The sequence below is a fragment of the Balaenoptera borealis genome (genome assembly GCF_965194805.1).
Source record: "Balaenoptera borealis genome assembly, chromosome: 16".
Classification (NCBI taxonomy): Eukaryota; Metazoa; Chordata; class Mammalia; order Artiodactyla; family Balaenopteridae; genus Balaenoptera; species Balaenoptera borealis.
The window spans coordinates 41,867,724-41,889,032 of record NC_138872.1 but is presented as its reverse complement, the minus strand read 5'-3'; the positions used below and the strand labels follow the sequence as shown (position 1 = coordinate 41,889,032).

The 21,309-nt window shown below is 39.1% G+C and overlaps 1 protein-coding gene across 8 annotated transcripts in view; it reads right to left on the bottom strand.

Annotated features, from left to right (window-relative positions):
• Positions 1–21,309, bottom strand: part of MACROD2 (mono-ADP ribosylhydrolase 2) — a 1,990,905-nt gene that overhangs the window by 1,138,800 nt on the left and 830,796 nt on the right. The window lies entirely within an intron of this gene.

Sequence of the window (21,309 nt, the reverse complement as noted above, 5' to 3'; positions counted from 1 at the left end):
ATCTCTGAAAATAAAACTTAGTAATTGTGGCTTCTCCTCGTTGCCCATTGGAGGCAGGATGAAGGAGGCAAAAAGATGCTTTAACCACGTAGCTTTAGATTAACGGAATGCATGAACTATTCTGAACCTTCAATAATGCTGAACAGAGGGTTTCAGCAACCTGCCCTCACCCTCTTCGCAGAGGTCCATGTGTTTTAGTTATGTCAGATGCGATTAGGTAGAGCTCATCGCTTTCAAATTCCCCAGGGATTTATTACATGGGCCCTTGAAAGTTTCCCTTTCAAATGGCCATAGATTTTTACATTCAAATCAGTGTTCAGTGATCGCTCTAATCCTGGCTTTAACTCTGCTCCACTCCTGTGTCCGTGGAAGTTGACGATGTGAAAAATGGGAAAACAAACACAGTTCTTTGAATTATCACAGGAAAAACAGCAGAAGGTGAAAATAATTTTGTAGCAGATGAGGTAATCCAAGGCTGCCTTGGCAGTGATGCCACCAGCTCGGCTTCCACATCCCTCCACCCACAACCTGGGGCTGTGGTAAGACATAGATTTTTTTCTTATGATGACGACATGATCATCATATCACTCGATATGATGCGATATCGCTCCTTCATGATACAAATTCTCTTTCCCAGATTTGGTCACAACACTGAAAGAAAACTGATCCTGTTTCTCAAGTCAGAGTTGGGCATGCTACAGTCTGCAGAAATCCTTCGGCCTGCTTCCCACCAGTCGACACATAGTTTGTGTATTTGTCATTCCAAACAAAAATACAATGTATGCTCCTCTCTCCAGAGGCCAAAAAGAGACAGTGGTTGGATTTTCACAAATTGAGTTCCCACTAAGATTTTTTTAAAACTCACTTACGAGACACATACACAGACTCTCAGGCTTTGAAGGAAATTAAAAATGACTTTCAAGAACCTCTGTCTATTTGCAGACTCACATATATTTAAAATTATTTTCAGTTTGTTTTTCATCATCAGATTTCACAAGAATCCAGGATTCTGTGCGCTTTTAAGGCACTAACTTGCTTTAAAAAAAATAGAAAAGCACAATAACCAATCGTCTTCTGAATCCACTATACTCTGTATATATCGCAATTAACCCAACAGTCTGTGATGAAAGAATAATGTAAACTCATCGTGTTCACTAACAGTGCTGAGTCATTGCTCCATGAAAGGACTAACAAAGCAGGCTTATTTCTCACCTTTTCTCAGTCAGGTTTAGCTACATTATTATAGTATTTCACCCCGATAGCCTCTCTGTTCTCCTCTGAGTCATTATTTTTCTCTTCCATTATTTAATTGGAAAAAAGTAAGTTGCCCTCAAATGTCAAATCTATATGTGCACATGCTATGTCTGAATTTCAGAACTGGTTAATGTCAATGTGAGTGAACCAATCTGAACATTCTAAAAGATAAGTCAAGTTAATATTATCTTGGAAGAATATTTTTCCTTATGTTAGCTCAAAGGTCATATTCACTAAGTATACAGGTAATATATGTTAAATATAGTTAACGAGTAACATATTTTTCTGTAAAATTAAACATTAATCAGAATGGTTTATTAGTAAATGCAGAATGATAGCATTCATGCATTTATTGACTTATTCAATACCTATTTGCTGGGAATTGACTGTGTGCAAGGTTTTATGGCATGCATTGCATGTGAATAAAGATAAAAAATATGGAGCTCAGTACAACAGAGCTGTTAAGTATAAGTAAGAGGAAATCCACAGAAGAGTGCCATGTGAAAATCAGAGAGAAAGATAACATCTGGCTGAAGCATATAAAAGTATATATGAGGGGTCATTTGATGAAGGTAGGATATGGTGAACATAAAGGGTTCTCCAAGTAGGAGAATAGGTATTAGGGCAAAGAGTTGGAGGTGAGAAAGCATGGACTACGTAACAAAAGCAGCCCAGTCTAGAGGGAGCTTTCGGAATGAAAGAATAGAATTTGAGTCTAGAAGGGCAGGTTGAGTTTAACCCATGGAGGGCCTTGAAAACCAAATTAAAATTATGCTGGTTAATAACAAGGATACATGGTATTTTCACTTTGGCCAAACAACTGTTTAAAAAATAAAAGCATTAGTCAAACAAATTATGAGGTATAACTGAAAATGTTCTTTTGACAATTTTAAGTGCTTTGATCATTTATTTTAATAAATGTAGGCAAACTATATGGGTTCATGGTGTATGCTAGTGGTCCGCAATCCTGAGTCTGTCTTTATCTCATAATGTTTCTCTACATAGCATTTATTATTTCTCACCAAACAACTAATAATGCTTGTAGCTTTTCTTTAAAGGCATCTGACATCAAACAACATACACAAGAGAGGGCGGAGACTCCCTCACAAAAAGAAAAACATATGAATGTGCCCCACGCAGTGATGCTTTGACGTGACCAATTCAGTCTTTCAATGATGTAGCATTGCTGATTAATCTTATGCAATGTCTCAAATCCTGCCTTTGACTACAAATGCCATAAGGACCAAGCAATATTTGTAGAGTTTAAAGATGTACTCTTTCTCCCCCTCTTCAAATGAAGGAATGTCAAATAGCAATGCTTATACACATTTAGCTGTGAGGCAAGCCAAAAGCACCATGCCTAGACTATTCTCTACTATTTTACCTTGCACAGTGATTCTCTTTTCTGAATGGCCTTTGCAAAATTACAGTTCTAGGTATGTTTGTAAAGATGTGTAGAAACGTATCCACCCAATCAGTGACAGGTGAGCTCAAGGTAATATTGCTATCCAGCCTAATAATCGCCTTTACATTTAACAGATTGTTTTCAAATCCAGAAGTTTCTAAACAAATTAGAGTTGAATCAATTGCACACATATTTAAAATAGTTCTTATCAATTAAAGCAACAACATCAATCGATGCTTACTATACTTTCCTGAATAAATTAATAGAACACAATCACTTTCTTTACATATTGATAATGCATTTATGGCACTTTCCATTTCAAATCCCATCATTTTAATATAAAGTACTCAATTTTATTTTCAATTTTCAATAAACAAATAAGAAGCAATTTATAAAGGCCTATACAGATCACCAAAGATCAGACTAGATCTAGCAAAAGTGAATCTGATTGACCCACGTGACTACAGTCACATACAGATCATATTCCAAAAATTAATCTGAAAAGAGAAAATAAAGAAATCAGAGGGGTTCTTATGAGTGAAAGGACATAATAAATTTAAGTATAACACCAGGGTGACTCAGTAATTTAAGATAATGATAACATATTTACTAAGCTTTTACTATGTGCCATGCATGTGCTGAGCACATTTTACATATTAACTTGTTTCCAGATACGATACTCTTTCTTAAAATCATAGTGACAATAATAATAGCTAATATTCATGGAGTGTTTGTTAATTGCCAGGCACTACATTAAGCCACTTTACTTGTACTATCCCATGAAATCCTTACACCAATTCAATGAGATGCACTTATTATGCCCATTTTACAGATGTAGAAACTGAGAAAAAAAAGAGGCTTAGTAATGCACCCAAAACTACATACATCACTAGCCATTTTCCCCTTGTGAATGATGACTCTGGTTGCTGAAATGGTGGACAGGGAACCTGGGTCCCTATTACACATCATGTGAAATGAACTGTCTAGCTATTTCTCATCCATCTAAATGCCTTACCTATTTCCTTTTCCTCCTGAGCACACAGCTAGTTTTCCCAGCATCCTCTGCAGTTAGGAGTGGCCATGTGACTAAGATCTGGTTAATGGATTGTGAGAGAAAGTGTTAAGTGTACTCTCAGGCCTGGCCCATAAAAACCTGTCATGAAATACTGCATTCTCTCTCTTCCCCTTTCTGCCAGCTAGATGTCAATGCCCACGACTCTGGAAGCCATGTGTTGAAGAGAGCAGAGCTTCCATCAAGCTCGGTTCCTGAATGGCTGCATGTCACAGTTACACCACCTCCCTAACTGCTATTTAGTTAATAACTGCTATTTAGTCTGATGTGAACCAGACATAAAATTCTATTGTATTAGTTACTGAGATGCTAGCATTTATTACATAGCGTCCAGTATTTAATAATGGATGCTCTCTATATTTTAGAAACTTATATAAATGTCAGATACTACTTTAGCAATGATGCAGAATCCAATTTCTTCAAATGTTCTCTCTTGTTGAGAAAGAGTTTGCTTTCTATACCGGCTGTAGCAGTCAGATCCCCTGGAATGGCTTTGTACCATTTTAAATTACCATTTAAAATTTCATCAATAAGAAGATACAACATACAGAAAGAAGAAGACAGGCTGACTCAGCCCATTGCCCCTCTGCAGTGATAGGCAGGCACCGCTTTGGTGAAAATCATTCTCCATAGTGTTGCAAGCAGCTTGGCTGTCACTAGCGATTTTGTGGGAGTTCCTACATACACCTTCTGGAGTCTCTGAAAGCTAATGGTCCCTTTCCCTAAGCTTTGATTTTCCAACCCTTCCAATAGTTTTAGAAACACCTAATTTGATGTATGAAATCCCTTCCAGCTCAAAACACCCAGAAGGGTTCCTGTTTCTCTAATGAAACTCTGAGGGATACAATGTAATCTCTACTTCTCAAGGCAACTGATCCTTGGTTATTGCCATTCAAGGTATTTTCCCAGCCCTAACACATATCCCCTCCAAAGCTGACAGTAAATGGACCTTAGACTACACAAATTCCTTATTATTAAAATCTTACTGTCAACAACAACCATCAATACAGGACAGGCTTCTTGGAGGTGTGACCTGTGCAGCTCAGGACTCTGTGCTTAGAAGGGCCCACACATGCTTTAAGGCTCTTCTGTGGCCTTCTTGAAGTTCTGGATAACTTTTGAACAAGGGGCCCACATTTTCATTTTGCACTGGGCCCTGCAAATTACACAGCTGGTTCTGTATCAATGATAGTATTTGAGCAAGAATCCAGGGAGACATATGCAAAGAAATCCAGGCGCCCTCATCTCTTTGCATCTACAGTTCAATGGGGCAACACATAAAGCACAGTCCTGTATCTATCCCTGACATCTCTACACCTGCAGCATACTGCCTTGTAGCCATGGTGTTTACTATGCCAAGCAGTGGAGGAACTTTAAGAATGTGATCAATGATATGTTCAAAAGAAAACACAGAAATTTTGAATTTTCTGATGGATCTTTGTATGTGTAAGAGTGGAGACCCTTGCATTTGGGAAAACACCTTAATGATGTTTTTTTCCCCTGGATATGCCAACTTGGGTCCCAGACCATAGGCTGGAGTAGGGTTTGAGAGTTCAAGTCTTCTGCATAATAAAAGAGTAAGGATTTGGTTATTGTAGTAGCTCACGATATGACACTGGAACTCTGGAATAAGAGATAGGGGAGAGAGATGGACCCTCTCAACATGGCAGAGTTGGGGGACCTAAGAAATGTCAGTGAAAATGTCCTTGGGGCAGAGAATGGCTAATGCATTTCTGGGAACAGTGCTGTTTACATTTAAGTTGAATGTGTTGTTCTATGTTTCGATTACAGCAACCGGATCTTGCACTCTATCTCCCTCTCCACTGCTACTACCTTTCTTTCCATGGCCTAACTTTAAGGAAAAATCAACTGTGAGTGGCCTAATTAGTGGTGTCTTAAAGCACTGATGGCCAAGACAAGGCAGAAAATGGCCAGCAGCCATGAGAGATGAGCCCATGAGCAGGGATTTGGAGTGAAATGTGCCACCACAACATCAGGCTTTTTGGACACATTGGAAATGTTAAGTACAGCCCTGGACCTCCCAAAATGTATCGAGTGGAGGCTTAAGCCATTATATTTGGCTAGAAAGGAAAATGTTGGCCTCAAAATCTGAAAGGACTTGGAGACATCCAGAATATACAATATTTCCTAAAAATGGAATCACCTCTGGAAGTAATGGGAAAAGAATAGATGGAAGAAATCAACATGAAAGATGAAGATAGTAGGCTGGTTCAGGGTTAAGCTGTGAGGTAACCTGTTGAATAGAGATCCAAGCAGAAATAGGAACCTCGCCACCTATAACAACTTTCCTGTGGCTAAGAATCCCATTTATTAGAATCCAGGTTCTTCCACAGGCATAAAACTCACTTTCCAAATGTACTAGAAGAAAAGATTCAACTGAAACATCATTTGCACTTCACAGAGAATGTCATCTGGCGTATTTTCAGTTCCTTAGCCAGAAACAGAAGTATCAGTTTACAAGCACCTACATTTCCAGAATCAAGACTTAAAACCTACAGTGAGTATATCTTCTATGTAACAGACCCAAATAAAAAGGGGGCCCCTCCATAAGAAGATAATATCGCATCCTCATTCCAACTATTTACAAGGCAGCGATCAAAATTGTGCCTCAATCAGTATTTATTTATGAGTAGAATGGAGCTTAGAAAAGTATCCAGTGGGGCCACCTAAACACCATCTTTCAAGAACACACACAACAATCAAAGTCAGATTGCTCTCAATTATATACATTGACAGTTTCCACATCACAGAGCCCTGAAATTACAGTCAGGGGAAAAAAATATTCTTAGACAAAGATAATATAGTTTGAGAGATGCTACATTTATTCTTAAAATCAAACATCTTTGATTTAACTACTTTTCAGATTTGTTCTTGACAAGGTTGCATTAATACCGTAAACTAAAGCAAATTCATATTTATCCAACATATATTCTATGTGAAAAATTGCTTACTCTCTAGATAAACATTTAGGCACGCCTTCCTACCCACATTCAGGAAACCAGAATTGTTACTCATACAAGTGTACATCACAAATACTGAAAAGCTCACTCTTTACCTACCATCTTTAAAAAATAGCCAAATATATAATACTAGTGGGGATTGTATTGTTATTAAAAGAATACATCTACAGTGTTACAGATTAATTGTTGTTCTCTTGGACGATTTATGCTCAGGTCAATTTAATAAATTTGAACATGTCATCTACTAAATTATGAATCACCAAGAAGACCTACTCACCCAGAAATTGTTCTGTTGTTTCAAATGCAACTTTAAAAAATCATGGTCTAAAGCAATGAGAAGATTAAATTACCTGTTCTTTAATTTCAGCAAGCAATGAAGTGTGTCTACCTGCTGGATCCCCTGCCAACTGACAGACAAAAGGCTGAGGGGAGTACACTTCGGATGCTATCAATTAAGGAAAGGTGGTTCATTAATCTTTACTGTCAGCATCTGAATTCTGCTCTGATGGCTCCTACGGTATGCAGTTGGTTGCTTGCATTTCAAACCAAGACGCGTCCAGCTAAATCCACCTTGTAGAAAGATAACTTAAGCTTTTCCTCGTTAATTGTGAGTCCATTTAAAAATAGCTAATAATATCTATGGATATGAGAGAGAAATATTTTGAAGAGTTCCTGTGTTCATTCATTCATGCATTTGATATATAGTTATTTTGTGCCTATTATTTGCCAGGAATTCTGTACAAAGATTAATCAAACTACATCAAAGAAGAACCAGACATCATGGAGTTATTTTTGGGACTTGACCTCTATACAAACCCTAAGAAGGATTGAAATTTAAAAGAAAAAAATTATGGCTGTTTTCCAGATCCTTAGAAATGAAAGTTGTAAGCACATACTTTTGAGAACTTGCTACAAATCACTTAGAGTTTTAAGAAAAAGCAATGCCATATAAATCTAGGCTAGACCTGGGCTTGCTTTATCATCACAAGATAATCTTCAATTAAATAGAGTTGGCAAAAGAAGCTCTTTTTCAGGCGAGCATGAAAAAAGAGCTGAACTGAGCACAGGGTAATGTGTTAATCACCTCCAACTTGGTTAAATTTGCTATATAATATGTATAGAGTCTCATTTATTAATGACTGCAGTATTATTAGTAGTAATTAAATTTTAAATAATGAATGACATTAAAAGACAAGATTTGAAACAAGTATTTGTGGAAACAATAAATTCTGAAAATCTGGCAACTTGTGGAGTTGACTGTGCCCATTTTTCCACTAGAAGAACTAACTCCAGCAAACTTGATATTTAAATGGAAACTTTGTCTGGGTCCAACCAAGAGCACACAAACCAATGAGTAACTCAAGTGAAGGCAATTTAATTCAGGGAATTGGTTTCAAAGGTGACAGGAAAGCTAAAAAGCCAAATAAGAAACACCAAGGCAACCTAGGGATTGCCAAAAGCAGGAAACAATAAAGGACACAGAGGAGAGGTAGTGACGCCAGAGCCCAGGACCACGGAGGAAGTTGTCACTCCAGCAGGTTTCTCTGGCAGGAGATAGGACAGAGAGGTCGCCATGGCACAGAGCAAAGGGGAACTCAACCGCCGGCTCCTCCTTCCCGCAGTCCTCTAATCTCGTGACAATGCCTTCCACCGACCAAACCCAGGTGGCAGCCAGACATGGGAGGCTGGGGAACGCAGCCTGCAGGGTGCTGCTGCCCGGTGATACAGAACATTACAGGAGAGGATAAGAATGGGTGCCCATCCAACAGGCCCAGGACCATCATTTATGCCTAGATCTATATGAAGGGATTTGTCAAGGTCAAAACCTCTCTCATTATGTGACTCTGGAGTCACCATGAAATTCAACATCAACCAAAAGCATCGGTTAACTCCTGTATACCCTAAAGTACTTGTGATTTAGTGTGTGATAAAGTGTGTGATTTAGTCCTTGTGATAAAGTCCTTGTGTCCTAGTCCTAACATTCTCTTAGGGAAATTGTAAGACTTAAATCAATCTTGGTAGCACAGGTCTAGAAACCTCAACATACTATTTTTGAAAAGCAAACTGGGATTTTATATCCAAATATCCATTAGAAGAGGATCTTCAGAACCACTGTTTTCCCAGGTATCTTTTGTAGCATTGCAATTGCTCCAGCTGACACGTTCTCCAGTGTTTAGCTCAGTCTTTTTATTCTAAAGACAGGGTCCCAGGGTTCAACACCCATTATCTCTCTCTAGGGAAGAGTAGTCTGTTTACACCGTAGTAGTTATCTAGAACTTTCTAACATCTTGTTACACAGAGCAAAGCTTAAGAGTCTAGCATTAGATAGAACTGCCATATATGTTCAAAATGTAAAAACATTAAAATCTTAAAATTAAAGTTTTACAGTATAAAAAGAAATAACTGTTCAATAAATCCATATAAAAGTATCATAGGGTTTGTGAGTGCATGTATCCAGGACTGCCTTCCCTAAAGGGTACACTGAATGCCCACATGTGGATGTTATTTTAAAAAAAGGTTCTCTGTTATTTGGAAAAAGTGTCTTTGCTTCTTTGATATACTAACAATCACGTCTTAATCCCCAAGAAACTGGCATCATATTTAGTATTTATGAGACATCTGACAATAAAACTTAAAAAAAATTTTTGGTAGAACACCCAAAAAAGAGTATTCTCATTCATATTTTGGAAAATGGAAGCCTAAGAAAAAGGAAAGAAATCACATATACTCAAGAAACAGAGTAACAGTGTACTATGGCCCAACCTCTCCTGACCATAAAAATCACTTAGGAACTTGTTAAAAATACAGATTCCTGGGGAGAATATGGTAAACGGCACTTTAAACCAATGACTCAGTTGAGTTTACCAGTAGAAAAATGAGCTTGGGGTTTGAAGGCAGATTAACCAGGGTCTGAATCCTGGCTCTCCACTTTCTAGTTACACAACCTTGGGCAAGTTTCTTAAACTCTTGGAGCTCTGTTTTTTTCATCCAATATGGGGATAACAATAGTTCCTATTTGATAGGGTTGTTGTGAGAATAAAATGGATGTAAAGCTTTTAGCAATAGTGTCTGACAAATGTTAAGTGCTCCATAAATGTTATAAACGTTATACTGGGTTGGCCAAAAAGTTCGTTCAGGTTTTTAACATCGTATGGAAAACCCAGAACGAACTTTTTGGCCAGCACAATATTAAGCTAGACCTGTCTTTTTTCTTCTTCTCAATCTGGAAATTTATGTTTACCTAATTGATGTTTTTCCAGGAATATCTACTCCCACCCCTAGCCTCTCACCTCATGTTTAATATGCTTTTACATTGTTATAACTGGTCAATTGTATTTGCAATGGCATATGTTAAAGTTAAAATTTTCAGCAAGAAGCATTTGGTATAAAATAGTCACCTTCACAACACCTGTAAAAATCATTACTTTAATCCTTCTGCACCCCCTTGAAGTTTATAAAGACATTGTTAAGTGGCCTTTGTCAGTATGATTTGGGAGGAAATCAGAAGTACAGGGCACCCACAATGTGAAATATGCCCCCAGGTGTAAGCACGGCTTGTGTAATGAGCCCACAGATATGTGCACTGGCACCAGTTAGGACAAGCACACTGCTGCCCATCAGGGATCCTGTTTTTCTTCCTAAGGAGTCCAGTGTAATGTGAGGCTTAAGGCAGAAGAAACTGGTAAAGAAGCTGTGGGCAGTTTACTTCTGCTTCACTGATGTCTCATTTGAAGCCAACCCTTGGAGAGAGTGGCCAGTGAATATTTTGTGCTTATCAGGAATAGGGTGTGGCTTCATCCACGGTTGAACCTAAACATGTAGTCACTGCCCATCTTCCCTAGGAAAGGAGGGAGAATGGCATGTACCTGATCCAGTACTTGTGAGAAAGTATTTGTGTACTGTTATTTAAGTCCAGGTTTGGTTATCACATGGAAACATGAAGCTAATTACCCAAAATCCCTCCCTCCCTCCTGCCACCTTCTCCTACAATTCTGTACCCACGAGGAAGGACTGGGCCACCTGTCACACAGACGGCAAGGACCAACCCAGGTGGGACTCATTGCTCTGGTCTCATCTTCCCCCCAAAATATATCTCTGATGTCTCATTTCACTTTGGAACTCTGCACTTCATGGCTCCCACCAGCACTTGGGGTTGCAATAGCAAAATGTGCAGATATGCATATCTGCATCCCAATAGACCTTAGAGTCCTGCTTGGCCAGCAGCAGGAGAGTCACTAATATCCAGAGGAACACTGAAAGAGGTACCAGATGGAGTTAGCCCTTTAGAAGGCCTTTACACCAGAAGGATGCCCAGCTCAATACCAAAACAGCATGAGTGAGCCCACCTTATTAGGGAAAGTGTGAATTTGTCATTTCTAATTTCTTTGGGGGGAAGAGGCAGAGGCTGTCTGTTGGGTTTCCTTGTAAGCTCTGAGCTGGTTATTCTACATCTTTCCCTACCACGTGGGCTACAGAAGGCTGGTCCAGGTTGACTGCATCCCCTGACCTACCTTGCTGTCTGGCTTCTGACTGGAGGCATCAGCTGGATGTCAGAGGGTGGGAGGAGAGAGACCAGGTATTTCTTCCCTGTTCACACAGCTCTGGCGCTGTACCTCAGTCAGTGGCTGGGTCCCTCTATGACTGTGTTTCTCTAACTTGGCTGTACATTACAATTACTTGAACAGCTTTAAAAATCCTGATACCCACACCAAAGATCAATGAAAGATCAATGAAATCAGAATCTCTGAGGCTGGGACCCAGGTGCTAGTATGTTTAAATTTCCCCTGGTGATTCCAATAAGGAGACAAGATTGAGAACCACAGTTCTAGGACAACAGCTCTGCTGGGTGCCCTGTCCTTCACGGCTCTAGCTGTCACTCGGTTCCAGTAACACTCTTTCCCTTGACCCCCTTTAGGCTGAGGGGGTTAGGAACAGTTCCCACCGATCACTAGTCTCTGAGTAACTCAACATCTTGTGTCGGTTTCCTCAACCTGCCCACATTTCAGTGACTACTCCTTTAATTAAAGTATCTTTCTTTAAAGCACCTGAGAGAAACCATATTTCCTACCATAACCCTTTGTTAAGTTCTTTAGTTGCATAAGAAAAAAGAAATAGTGAACTGGTGAACTGATAAGCATGAGAAGCAAATAAAACAAAAACTAAACCTAAAACCTCTAGCATGGACATATACTTAGAGATGCAGACAATCTAATTCAACCCTTAGATATCCCAAGGAGACACCTAGGGAAAAGATTAAAAAAAAAAAAAAAAAGTCAAGTTAAACTTATTTTAGAAGGTGGAGTGAGATGCTGCAGGCTGTAACTGCCATTTGCTGGCACTAGTCACAGTGTTTGCTTAGGCTGGGTGGTCACAGCCTTGGAAGGGAGCATCTCCGCAGGAAGCCCCACCTGGATTTTGCTGCCCTCTTTTCATGTGAAATGATTGCTTACCTTCCCATTCCGTCCTGCTGCTTTGAGAAGACTTGCTGGAAAGCATCAAAGGGGCCAGTGAGAACCAGAGGGCAAAGGCACAAGTCACAATTAGGCAAACAGAGACACAGAGTGGCCCCAGATCACAGAGAGCAGGGTCCCAACAGGGTGACAGGCAGGGAGGCTCAGCATTGCTTTCTGCACTCAGGCTTGGAAAGAGCTCTCACTCTCACCATAAATGAGGCACCTGTGTCTTGCTAATCCTCCCACCCTGCTCCACACGAGGGGATGAGGAGTGAGGGTAGAATTATCCCAGGGAGAATGTGGCTTATCACAAAAAAAGAAAAGAAAAAAGAAAAAAAAGCACTGATTCAGTCTCTCTTATATAAATTCTTTTGCATGAATTTTTGTTCTTTCTCCCTAAAAGTTGAAAGCACTTATGACACACCAGGTCCTGCATCTGACAAGGATTAAAGAGAGGTCCTTTTTAACTGTCTGAGGGCATATTCAGAAATGGCCCAGTAATCTGTACAATTTAGGAGGCCATCAGCCAATATGTGAGATTTTTTTTTAGGGTTCTATCACTTCTCTTCCCACTACATTTTCTCAGGAGCCTTAAGTAGCTTTAATTTGTATTCTTCAACCATCTGAAATTAACGGGCATGCGGACGTGCGCATTTATGCAACATACATTTTAGTGTATGGTCTGTAGGACTGTTGTCCTGGGTTTGTCTCTGACCTGCTGGGTGATGATGGACAAGTCATATCTCCTTGTCAATAAAAGGAGGATGTTGGACAGAGTCACCTCCAAGGAACCTTTTCCTGATTTAACATTCTACTAAATTTCCTCCTATTTAGTACTTTAGAAAACTGAGGATGACTTTTATTGTAAATGTGAGGCTGTTATCTAAGGTTTAAAGTAGATCAGCCTCATAGATGATATTTAGAGACCTAACTACCAAGTAATGGGCAGTTGAGTCTGTGCATCAGAAAAATAGAAGACACTGGCATTTTCCAAATGGAAAGATGGAAGAAAAACTCTTGGCCATGAAAAAAGTCTCAACAGCAGAAATAAAGTTATCAATGGTTTAGCAAAGAAAAATCACTCAGAAAATTACCACTCCAGTGGGTTAATAGTTAATAGTTGCCTTAAAATATAAAATTAATTGTACAAGTATTTACTGCATGCATTCTCTGCAATATTCACTGTGATGGATACTCCAGAGGTCAGCTGAGAGTGAGCGCTAGAAAAATAATAGCAATTCTAACAGTAACAACTAGCATTTATTGAGCACACACAGACACAGGTACTGTTTACATAAGCACTTTACAGAAGTCAAATGATTTCTACAGATGCAGTCCTTGTCTTTTTCTTATATCCACAACAGTAATCATGATGATGATGAGGATGAGGATGACAGTTAATATTTATAGAGTGCTTACAATTTGTTAGGCACTGAGGCCCTTTTAAATAGTGCTACGTAGAAGTGCTCATTGTTAGTTATTATTTAGTCTCTTGGACTTACCGAATATTCCTTTAAATTAGTACTTAATTGTCTAACTGCCTTCTTTCCTCTAAATCAAAACTTTCATTTTACTCATTTAATTTTCATAAAACCTTTGAGGTGGGCACTATTATTATCACCATTTTACAGATAAACCAAGGCTCAGATGAGTTTGGAAACATGTTTAAGGTCACACTGCTATTGAGTGGAATAGTGAGTGGGATTTCCACCCAGCCCTGTCACCAGAGCAAGCACCATCCCCAGAGCAAGTGCTATGTTGCAACCCCCTGTCTGGAGGACCATTGTGCCTCCCAACCACAACGATTTCACCCAGACAGGCAGGCACATCAATATAGTAAACACGCACTGACACTAAGTGCTCTGGGTAGTTAGAAAATAAAATCCTACAGGTTGGATGTCAAGGAGGGAATTTATTGGATCTCAGATCCCCTGCCTGTGACATTCCAAGATCCAAGGTTTACCCATCTTTCTACATAATCAAGCACATAATCTGGATGCAGATTGCATTTTTTCCATTTTTTTTTTCCTTACTACGAAGTCCCACAGGAAGTTTTTAGACTTTTGCATCATCTCCAGAACCCCCTCCAGGGTGGTGATCAGAGAAAATAACAATCCAAGAATTTCTGCTGGCAAATGGCCCATCGGGTAACTGCCACCTGGTCTCACCCTTGTTCAGAACTTCACTCAGACTCTTGCTTTGGTTTAACCACTTTTCTCAGCAGTATCCTTTGGGCATATCTGTCACCTTGTTGCATGTGCTAAATCTCTACGTAACAGGTAAAAAAAAAAAAAAAGTATCATATGACTTTTTTAACAAATATCCTCCAGGTGAGGCTATTCTATAGAACATTTCCCTATAGACTAAGTAACTCCACAGAGGTACTGTTAGTTATTAATATTTAATTTTATTGACCTTATGTGAAAATTCCTTGAAATTAGTATTTAATTGTCTAACTGCCTCCTTTTCTCAAATCAAAACTTTCACTTTACACATTCATTACCTACTAACTTTGTGGCTTTTAATGCAGAGTTTTATTTATAACTTGTGTTATATCCGAGCATTCGTGTGCTAAGGCAGTGTTCCACTGTCATACCTCAGCAAATTCAACTACAGAGATTTCCGTGATCCATTGTCTAAAAGAAATACCTTTGTGAGTTAATAAGCACCAATGTTGTGTTCCTTTAAAATGTAGCACATAAGGAAGCTAAAGAACGGCTCCGTGAATACATCAATGCAATTCCAACAGACAGCTATCGAGGGCCTTCACCCTGCTCAGCTCTGTCAGATGATAAGTGAGCAGGCCACTCAGAGCCTGTGCGTGCAGGGGGAGCTTTCAGGGAGACTTCGTGAAGGACAGGAGATATAAACCTGAGCATTCTTAGTCAAGGGATACATGCGCAGAATTTGGAATCAGGAATGAAACTAGCCTGTGTGGAGGACAATGAGATGACCAGCCTTGCAGGATAAAGACACAGACTAAGGACAATGGTTCACGGGACTGACTCAGAAAATATCAGGATGAGCAAAGGAGATGCTCAGTTGAATGAATCCTCAGTGAGAAAGTGAAGAGGTTTGGAGAACACATTCTGAAAGAGAAATCTGTCTACACTTTGCTGCTCACACTGGCCTGGAGTGGTAAAGACTCATATAAATATTCTTATGTAACTAACTTTACAAACAGTGACAATCAAGCTGAGCTAAAGCACATGGCATTATATAATGTGAAGACCAAACTGAGATAATGGAAATAATCTAACACCACTCCACGATTGAGAGGTAGTGTTATTTAAATATCATTATCAGTACAATTACGGTGGTGATAGTGGTGGCAACCATCCCATATCAACTGTTGTCACTTCACTGTCTGGGGCCTTGCTACTCAAAGTGTGGACCTCAGACCAACAGTGTGGGAATCACTGGGACTCACTGAATCAGAATCGATATTTTCACAAAATCTCTGTATTATTCATGTCCACTTTAAAGGCTGAGAAGCATTAGTCAAGTGAACCAGAAATCAAATTTGAGAAAGTAGCTTGTCAATCTAAATTGCTACTTAATAAGTGGATTGCCTAGCTTTTCACACTTTCATTTTACAGTTGTAATAGAACAGAAAAACAAGAAACAACCCGATTTTTACTGTGGGTACAAATTCAACAGCACATGTTTCACATATTTAGAATTCTACCTAAACATATAAATAGCTTTTACAACTGGATTTCCTTTCTCCTCTCCCTTTTCTAAATGCTGGGCTCTGTTTTACTAAACTTTTATCCAAGTCAAGTATAGGTGTATCTTATAACGTCTAGACTTTCTGCCAAATTTTACCAAGTCAAATCAGATAATTAAGCTCGATTGAATCTTGTGGATATTTATTTTAATTAAATTCTATTTATCTGCCACCAGACAGCATTACTAGGGAAAAATCCAAATTAAATTTGATCAAAGGCGACTTGATTAGGTTGCTGGGTTTGTATACACAGAAGGAGTAAGAGGCACAGAAAAGGGGGGAAGCCCAAGCATCTTTAATGAAACTCAGTATGCTTAATGCAGATCTTAGTACATTTAACAGAAAACCATATAGAGTGCAGTGGGATCTATGTATCTATTCTGAAATCTTTCTTAAGTAACATGTTTCATTTTAAAGTTTAGAAATAGCATTTTAAAATGTTAAAGATGCTCTGTACAAGGTGATGGCTTGGACACACTGTATGTTTTATTTATATATTATCTGTCAAAATGACTTGATATTTTATATACCCACAACTAATACAGTCAGTGGACTATAAAGGACATACCATAAAAGATAACATCTTTAAAAATATTTTCATGCTCTTACATGAGAATTTAGTCTCTTTACAAGCTATCAAGGATAAATTAAATCCTGTAATAGATAAAAAGATATTAACATAACAACCTTAAAAGAAGCCATTGTCTGCCAGTCAAACCAAGAGATAAGAATTGAGCTGTGCTTTACTGAAAAAACTCATACGGATCACTCAAAATCTGACTTCTTCCTCAAATGACTCATTGTATCTAAGTGTCAAGGGTTATGCTGCCTCATTAGACTATTGAATACAATGCTGTTGGGAAAGATTCCGTGAAAATTATAATGCTATTAGATCCGAGATGAATTTACAATGGAGCTTAAGCTTTAAGAGCCTTCATTTGCACTAGTCCCTTGGAAGGCCTTGGATGGGGTCCTAGCAATGTGCTCACATGGTCATATATATTTTTTAAATTAGCAAAAGTAAGAAACAGTTATGGTAACAAGCTAGCTACTGAGAATAATCAATTCCAAAAGTATTTAAGATTAGTCTCTGCCCTAAGATCTGGCAGCTCATCGTAAAAGAGGCCTGAAGAAGTTTTCCCAAATTTGACGACAGTTCTAACAATGTACATGACGTTACTGATAAAGACTTATGAGGCGGCTTCAGATCACAGTGCCAGGTGCAGAGACTCTGCACATGGCTTGCCGCCGCCATCCTGACTTGCAGTGTCATTCGTGGAGCTTCTGCACTGTGTCCCTCAGAGCTGAGGTGTCGGCACAGCTGTTTGTGTACTAGAACTCTGGTCTGAAGTGCTGGGTGCAAGGTCTCTGCACGCGGCCCCCAATGAGCAACTGAAAACTAGACTAAGCACAAAGGAAAAGAAAAATAAAAGGGAACAAGATTTAAAGGAAAAGAATTTATAATACTTTACAAATGATGTGGGATATAATAAGAAAAATACAATGTAAAGAAAGGCCTGACTTAAATTACTATCAACAAGCCAAGGTGGAGATTGGTTCAAGATGGCAGAGAAGGGCATGCTCTCACTCCCTCTTGCGAGAAAACTGGAATCACAACTAAATGCTGAACAATCATTGACAGGAAGACACTGGAACTCACCAAAAAAAATACCCCACATCCAAAGACAGAGGAGAAGCCACAATGAGACGGTAGGAGGGGAAAAATCACAATAAAATCAAACCCCACAACTGCTGGGTGACTCACAAACTGGAGAACACTTATACCACAGAAGTCCACCCACTGGAGTGAGGGTTCTGAGCCCCATGTCAGGTTTCCCAACTTGGGGGTCCGGCAACGGGAGGAGTAATTCCTAGAGAATCAGACTTTGAAGGCTAGCAGGATTTGATTGCAGGATTTCGACAGGACTGGGGGAAACAGAGACTCCACTCTTGGAGGGCACACACAAAGTAGTGTGTGCATCAGGACCCAGGGGAAGGAGCAGAGACCCCATAGAGACTGAACCAGACCTACCTACTAGTATTGGAGGGTCTCCTGCAGAGGCGGGGGGTGGCTCTGTCTCGCCGCGAGGACAAGGACACTGGCAGCAGAAGTTCTGGGAAGTACTCCTTGGCATGAGCCCTCCCAGAGTCCGCCATTAGCCCCACCAAAGAGCCCGGGTAGGATCCAGTGTTGGGTCACCTCAACAGGGAGGGGACCCAGCCACACCCATCAGCAGACAAGCAGATTAAAGTTTTACTGAGATCTGCCCACCAAAGCAACAGCAAGCTCTATGCACCACGAGTCCCTCCCATCAGGAAACTTCCACAAGCCTCTTAGATAGCCTCATCCACCAAAGGGCAGAGAGCAGAAGCAAGAAGAACTACAATCCTGCAGCCTGTGGAATGAAAACCACATTCAAAGAAAGACAGACAAGATGAAAAGGCAGAGGGCTATATACCAGATGAAGGAACAAGATAAAACTCCAGAAAAACAACTAAATGAAGTGGAGATAGGCAACCTTCCATAAAAAGAATTCAGAAAAATGATAGTGAAGATGATCCAGGACCTTGGAAAAAGAATGGAGGCAAAGATCGAGAAGATGCAAGAAATCTTCAACAAAGATCTAGAAGAATTAAAGAACAAACAAACAGAGATGAACAATACAATAACTGAAATGAAAACTGCACTAGAAGGAATCAACAGCAGAAGAAGGGATAAGTGACCTGGAAGACAGAATGGTGGAATTCACTGTTGCGGAACAGAAAAAAGAAAAAGGAATGAAAAGAAATGAAGACAGCCTAAGAGACCTCTGGGACAACATTAAACGCAACAACATTCACATTATAGGGGTCCCAGAGGAGAATAGAGAGAGAAAGGACCCGAGAAAATATTTGAAGAGATTATAGTCGAAAACTTCCCTAACATGGGAAAGGAAATAACCACCCAAGTCTAGGAAGCGCAGTGAGTCCCATACAGGATAAACCCAAGGAGAAACATGCCAAGACACATAGTAATCAAATTGGCAAAAATTAAAAACAAAGAAAAATTATTGAAAGCAGCAGGGGAAAAAAGACAAAGAACATACAAGGGAACTCCCATAAGGTTAACAGCTGATTTCTCAGCAGAAACTCTACAAGCCAGAAGGGAGTGGGGCATGATATACTTAAAGTGATGAAAGGGAAGAACCTACAACCAAGATTGCTCTACCCAGCAAGGATCTCATTCAGATTCGATGGAGAAATCAAAAGCTTTACAGACAAGCAAAAGCTAAGAGAATTCAGCACCACCAAACCAGCTCTACAACAAATGCTAAAGGAACTTCTCTAAGTGGGAAACACAAGAAGAAAAAGACCTACAAAAACAAACCCAAAACAATTAAGAAAATGATAATAGGAACATACATATTGATAATTACCTTAAACGTGAATGGATTAAATGCTCCAACCAAAAGACACAGGCTTGCTGAATGGATACAAAAACAAGACCCATATATATGCTGTCTACAAGAGACCCACTTCAGACCTAGGGACACACTCAGACTGAAAGTGAGGGGATGGAAAAAGATATTCTATGCAAATGGAAATCAAAAGAAAGCTGGAATAGGAATTCTCATATGAGACAAAATAGACTTTAAAATAAAGACTATTACAAGAGACAAAGAAGGACACTACATAATGATCAGGAGATGTATCCAAGAAGAAGATATAACAATTATAAATATATATGCACCCAACCTAGGAGCACCTCAATACATAAGGCAACAGCTAATAGCTATAAAAGAGGAAACTGACAGTAACACAACAATAGTGGGGGACTTTAACACCTCACTTACACCAATGGACAGATCATCCAAAATGAAAATAAATAAGGAAACAGAAGCTTTAAATGACACAATAGACCAGATAGATTTAATTGATATTTATAGGACATTGCATCCAAAAACAGCACATTACACTTTCTTCTCAAGTGCGCATGTAACATTCTCCAGGATAGATCACATCTTGGGTCACAAATCAAGCCTCAGTGAATTTAAGAAAATTGAAATCATATCAAGCATCTTTTCTGACCACAACGCTATGAGATTAGAAATCAATTACAGGGAAAAAAACGTAAAAACACAAACACATGGAGGCTAAACACTACATTACTAAATAACTAAGAGATCACTGAAGAAATCAAAGAGGAAATCAAAAAATACCTAGAGACAAATGACAATGAAAACATGGCAATCCAAAACCTATGGGATGCGGCAAAAGCAGTTCTAAGAGGGAAGTTTATATCTATAAAAGCCTACCACAAGAAACAAGAAAAATCTCAAATAAACAATCTAACCTTACACCTAAAGGAACTAGAGGGAGAAGAACAAACAAAACCCAAAGTTAGCAGAAGGAAAGAAATCATAAAGATCAGAGCAGAAATAAATGAAATAGAAACAAAGAAAACAATAGCAAAGATCAATAAAACTAAAAGCTGGTTCTTTGAGAAGATAAACAAAATTGATAAACCATTAGCCAGACTCATCAAGAAAAAGAGGGAGAGGACTCAAATCAATAAAATTAGAAATGAAAAAGGAGAAGTTACAGCAGACACCGTAAAAATAAAAAGCATCCTAAGAGACTACTACAAGCAACTCTATGCCAATAAAATGGACAACCTGGAAGAAATGGACAAATTCTTAGAAAGGTATAACCTTACAAGACTGAACCAGGAAGAAATAGAAAATATGAACAGACCAATCACAAGTAATGAAATTAAGACTGTGATAAAACATCTTCCAATAACAAAAGTCCAGGACCAGAAGGCTTCACAGGTGAATTTTATCAAACATTTAGAGAAGAACTAACAGCCACCTTTCTCAAACTCTTCCAAAAAATTGCAGAGGAAGGAACCCTCCCAAACTCACTCTATGAGGCCACCATCACCCTGATACCAAAACCATACAAAGATACTACAAAAAAAGAAAATTACAGACCAATATCACTGATGAATATAGATGGAAAGATCCTCAACAAAATACTAGCAAACAGAATCCAACAACACATTAAAAGGATCATACACCATGGTCAGGTGGGGTTTATCCCAGGGATGCAAGCATTCTTCAATATATGCAAATCAATCAATGTGATACACCACAATAACAAATTGAAGAACAAAAACCATATGATCATCTCAATAGATGCAGAAAAAGCTTTTGACAAAATTCAACACCCATTTATGATAAAAACTCTCCAGAAACTGGGCATAGAGAGAACCTACCTCAACATAATAAAGGTCATATATGACAAACCTACAGCAAACATCATTCTCAATGGTGAAAAACTGAAAGCATTTCCTCTAAGGTCAGGAGCAAGACAAGGATATCCACTCTTACCACTATTATTCAACATAGTTTTGGAAGTCCCAGCCATGGCAA